Source organism: Acomys minous (genome assembly GCF_964271855.1).
Source record: "Acomys minous genome assembly, chromosome: 19".
NCBI classification, from domain to species: Eukaryota; Metazoa; Chordata; class Mammalia; order Rodentia; family Muridae; genus Acomys; species Acomys minous.
In genome coordinates, this window is record NC_140499.1 from 6,686,726 (window position 1) to 6,692,451 (window position 5,726).

The 5,726-nt window shown below is 40.9% G+C and overlaps 1 long non-coding RNA gene across 1 annotated transcript; it reads left to right on the forward strand.

Moving 5' to 3' along the window:
- The first annotated feature begins 3,353 nt into the window (after positions 1-3,353).
- Positions 3,354-4,860, forward strand: LOC311590170. Its single transcript, XR_014776794.1, has 3 exons — positions 3,354-3,679; positions 4,087-4,361; positions 4,720-4,860. It is a non-coding gene; the product is annotated as an uncharacterized lncRNA (long non-coding RNA).
- Positions 4,861-5,726: the final 866 nt, after the last annotated feature.

The window sequence follows — 5,726 nt, forward strand, 5'->3', positions numbered from 1 at the left end:
CACACACACACACAGAGAGAGAGAGAGAGAGAGAGAGAGAGAGAGAGAGAGAGAGAGAGAGTGAAATTCCACTTTCTTCAGAAGGTGTAGACTGTCTCACATTTTTAGCTATACGAAATAGCCTTTCTTTCTCCAGTTCTGTGGCCTTTGTAAGTTTTACATGAGTCTTTAGTTTCAGTTAGGGTGCCTGTGTCTTACCTCCCTTCAAGGCCTGAAACAAAGGTTAGTTTTTATTTGTCTTAGAAGTATTGCTTCAGTGGAATATTTGTTGACTGAAACCATATCAACTCTTTCCTTTGTTTAATATGAGTTTTTCCATAGAAGAAAGTGTTTGATAGATACTAGACATTTTGAAGGTACACACAAATACTCTAAATATGACCCAGACCTAGACAGATTAACAATGATTCTAAAAGTTTTCTCTAGAAGTGTCTGAAAGATGGTTCATCAGGTAAATACACTTGTTGCCAAGACTGATAATCTATATTCAATTTCTAGGACTGACAAAAGGGGAGAACCAACACACACACACACACACACACACACACACACACACACACACACAGTAAATAATTTTTAATATAATACATTTTAAAACCACTAAGGATGTAATTTATCTATTTAGCATTTAGTGTCAAGTCCATAGCATTTTCCCTTTTCAACATCCCTTCTCAGTAATATTGTCTCCATAAACCTGTTTAATCTCAGCTATTAGACAACAAATCCAGAATTAAACAGACATCAAAAAAGTTAGTAAATCTCCCTCAATCACAGACATAGGGGAGGGGAGAAGGGGAGAAGTGGGAGGCAGGGAAGAATGGGAGGAAACAGGGGAAGGGCTAACAATCGAGATGTAATATGAATAAATTAATAAAAATGTAATTAAAAACAATAAAAAAGTTAGTAATGCCTTTTATCATAATGCTTTCTATCTTACTATTTAACATATGTCCATTCCGGTCCATACAATGTTCATAACTTTGTTTTATGATATTATTAAATGTACCTGCAGATAAGTATATTTTATGTATTTATAAAGCTTTTGTTTTGATAGTGTACATAACACCTGCACAATTCATTGAAAATAGAGATGCGGAGCCCATGCCTTCACCCCTACAATCCAGCATGCTTGGTCCAGGGACATACTCTGCGTGTTCTCAAAAGAGAAATACCAAGCTAGACACAAATCCTTTATCTACAGTGGCATACTGCCTACAGGATACGCTAGGCTACAGGGTTACCTTGTCTGGCCTCGGTGGGAGAAGACATATTTAGTTCTGCTCTACCTGATGTACCAGGCAGATTGGCACCCTCCCCTTCTCTGAGAAGGAAGAAAGGGGGATAAAAGGTGGGACTGGAAGGACAGGAGGGAGGGGATACAATCACAATGTAAAATGAATGAATAAATAAATGAAAAAAAACAAAAAGTTTACAGAAAAGAGTCATGAAAAAATCAATTTGTAATGTAATTACCAACTGCAAATTTCCAACTGTCAAAGCAATAGAAAAAATATGTTAGGGCAATGTTTGTGATAGTAACACAAAGCTTGCGAGAGTAACCAAGAAAAAACTTATTTGACTTAAGGCCCAATTCATGAGACAGAATCCATACCCAACACCTTTTGGATGACCATGGATCTGTGACTCGATGGCTCATGTAAAACAAAATAATACTCATTCAAAGGAAGAAAAACAATGTAGTGACTCCTAAGGATATTCTGCTATACTCATAGATTAGCTCCTTGTTAAACTACCATCAGAGAAATTCCTCCTACAGCAGATGGGAACAATTCTAGAGACCCACAACCAGGTGTCTGCAAAGAGTGAGAGAACTTGCTTAGAACTCCACTCAAAAAAAATATGTCTCCATCCAATCTCCCCCGTCAGAGCTCAGGGAACCCCACAAAAAATGAGGTGGAAAGAGTGAAAGAGCCAGAGGGAATGGAGGACACCAAAAAAATCAAGACCTTGTAAATCAACATGAGCAAAAATCATATGGGCTCACATTCACTGAAGAAGTGCACACAGTTCTGCATCAGGTCCTCTGCAAACACACTCATACACACACACGCGCACACGCACACATACGCACCACACACATATGTGTATATCATGTATGTATAAGTATATGTGTATGTGTGTGTATATAAACATACACACATATATGCATAGACACACACACATATATATGTATATATAGTGTGTGTACTTTGGTTACAGTTTAGTGGTTAGGGTTGTTTGATTCTTTCTGGATGTGGTTTTATTTGGTTTTCTTAGATTTTTGTGGGTGTTGTTATATTAGGGGTTTGTTTTCTTTTTGACAAAGACCTTAAAGTTGGGTATATAGGGTGGGGCAGCCAAGCTGGCAGAACTTGGGAGAGGGGAAGAATATGATCAAAATGTATTTAAACTTAAAAATTGTTTTAAATAACAAAAATATAATCAAAAGAAGGATCTTAAAAACTGCTAATGAAAACACATTTTCCACCTGACCAGCTGTGTAAAATATATTTAGCATTTATAATAATCAAAAAAGAAAGACACGTAAGGCATCCGTAAGCCCTCTTCTTTACTAGACGTCAAACTTACCTTTCAAGGCCCTGAACATTGCCACCACTGGGTGCTTGCAAAGCCACTTCAGCCAGAATGCCACTCTATGGCTCACTATCTTATTTCCTGGCTTGTCCCCAGAATGAATGCTGTTGGACCAGTCCAGTAAGAGTCTTCCCCTTTCTTCATGTCTTCTCATATACACATCCAATGGACTACCCTCCTTTGAACATGAAGCTTGCCTACAAACCCCCACTTGTTTTAGAGTATGGGGATCCCCATCTCTCTCTTCTTTTTGAAAGTTTCAACATAAGGTTCCATAGTCTTAGACAGACATTTTTCTCATCATCTGAACAAATGCCAAAATAAAGTTTCCTAGGAGTTGTGGAACCATGACCCAGGATTATCATGAGTCCCACCTGTCACCGAGCTCCACAGCCAGTCAACTATGAAGGCACCGTCTTCCCAACTGACCAGTGGAGAGTGGGTTGCTTCTTCTGGACTCTGGAACCTCAGATCAGTCTGTGGAACCATCTTGTGACATTTGGGACCCTAAGATTCTATGACTTTTCTTAGAAGCTTAAATATAACTGACTGAAAAACAAAATTCCTACGTAGAAACCTTTCTGGTTTCCTGTTTCAAAGAGATATCCACTCCCAACTTTATATAAAGTCAATGTTCAGTGATATAACTGAGAGACCAGTAAGGGAAGAAGAGGATGAGTGGGTGTGGGAGAGAGGGGAGAGAACAATTTAGGAGGAGGGGAAAGAGGGGAGGCTGCTGTGGTCAGGATGCCTGAGAAGAGTATGTATGGATGACAGAAGAATAAAGAAAAAAAGAAACTGAACTCGGGATCGCTACTATTTAATCTCCACGTTGCTGTGACAAAAATGCCTGATTATAACAGCTGACAGAAGGGTTTATTTTGGCTCACAGTTCAAAAATGCAGCCCATCGTGGGGAGAGGGAAACCGGTCACTGTGCTCCCTCCAGGAAGCAGAGGGCAATGGATGCTGAATGCTGGAGCAGGCAAGGATGAAACAAAGCCCTGAAACTGCTGCTCATGCTTGGGTAGATCGTCCCATCTCAGTTAACCTTCTCACAGTAAGCCCTGGCATCTGTTTATGAGGTAAGTCTAGACTATGACCAGTTCACAGTCAACACTAAGTCGTTAACTGGCTCTCAGGTAAAGCTTTGGTTGGAACCCCAGACTTCTCATTGGTGAGAAGTGGGGGCTGGCCTCTTGTCTTGGTAACAAGGCTGGAGTTCCAGGCTTGGCTATGAGAAGCTGAGCCTGTATCTTCCGGGATTTTTTTTGTTTTGTTGTTGTTGTTTTGTTGTTGTTGTTGTTGTTGTTGTTGTTGTTTTGGGTTTTGTTTTGTTTTGTTTTGTTTTTTTGCTTCTGAGACAAAGAAGCTGTTGTAGAGGACCCAGCCTGTTTTCAAGTTACAGTAGTTAGGAACTGTAAACAGCTGTGGGACAGGATCCTGGGAGGGCTCCATGCTGCCAACTGCAGCAGTCTGCTCACTTCCTTAGAGGGGGATCGCTACCGGGACGAACCAGGACTCATGACTTCACTGAAGAAAGGCTTCTCAGAAGAACACAGCAGGAAGCAGAGCTAAGGCAGAGATTTATTTAAAGATAGGTTTAAGCAGAGGCATGTAAGAAGAGGAGCAGGCGCTCCCGGGAAGTAGAAGATACACGGAATGCAAGGCGAACTCTGGAGAGCTCTGCTTAGGTGCCTTGGCAGTAGCCATGAATACAAGTTTGGTGACTTTTGAACTGTATCTCGAGGTCCTGCTAAAAAAAATGTATCCTTTTCTCCCTTTTCAATAAATGAGATTATAGGTTAGCTTCAGAGGTGTCTTAGATACCTTTTGCAATCTGATAAGGTAAAACCATGGGTCACAAGAGTTCCATCAGGGTCAAACCATGTGTTTTACTGGAAGTGGAGATTTTTGCGTGTGAGAGAAAACTGTAGGATTACAAATAAGAAAGAAGAAATGGAATACTCAAAAAATCATATACACTGAGGCCTTAAGCAAGGTCCGTTGCTATTTTAACCTTCATATTTTATATAACTTAATACAAAATGAACACTGTCTCTATGTAGTCAAGCTTTACAGCAAATGCTAACATCATGGTGGAATCCTTGACTCAGCTCGCAAGAGACTTCCGGCAGACTCTACGGTGAAGCATTCTTTTCCCTTCCCATATTATCTCTATTATATCTTTCTCTACCTACCTGTCTGTCTGTCAATTTATCTCTCTCTCTTTCTCATTGCAAATATCTTTGTTTATCCTGTCTCTGAACAGGAACATCTCAGCAATGTCGACCTTCTCTTCTGTCTGAAATTGCTTCTACCTCTAGGCTTCAGCACACTCACAAAGACATACCTTCCTTACCGGCATTTCTGGACTAACAATAAATGTGGGCGCCCAATGGCATCTCTTGAAGACTCTGATACATCTGAAATCTTTCATTCCAGCTGTTTAGGCTCCTACTTCCTCCTTTTATGCCCCTTACAACCCTCCTCCCTCATCTCTCCAACAATCACAAACAAGCATTACCCATTCAGTTCAGTCACTAAATTCCCTGCAGCCACTAAATTTGAACTGCTGGTCCCCATGAGGGTTTCTCAGGGACTCTGGACTGTCCAAAAGCAAGAAGCACTAGAGTTGGGGCAGACAATAAATAGGGAACTAGGTATCACATTGGATGTTAGGCACTAGGAAGGCTTAGGGTTCATGAAAAGAGTAATTTGATGTTTTTCACACACCCACCTAACAATTAGTCCACAGACTCTCTGTGAGTATATAGGAAGGCAAGTGAAAATCTTGACAGTCACCTCCACAAATACTGACAAAAGTTTTAGCTCCCATACTGTATAGGATGCTTAGCTTGTGCTATCCTGCCAGAAACAACAGTCAAGTTAATAATATAAGCTAGATGCCTACTCAAACTGATGCACCAAACAAGGACAACGCATGCAGAGAACCCAACCCCCCCTTTCAGAAACAGCCAATGAATAGCTCATTCTCCACAGTTGTGGAGGAAGCAAGGCCTGCCTCTGACATGAAGTCTGGTGCCCATGATTGGTGATTGGATTACTTCTCCTTGGCAGGGAAGACCTGCACACACACGGAGGAAAGGGATCAGGCCACTCAGATGAGAT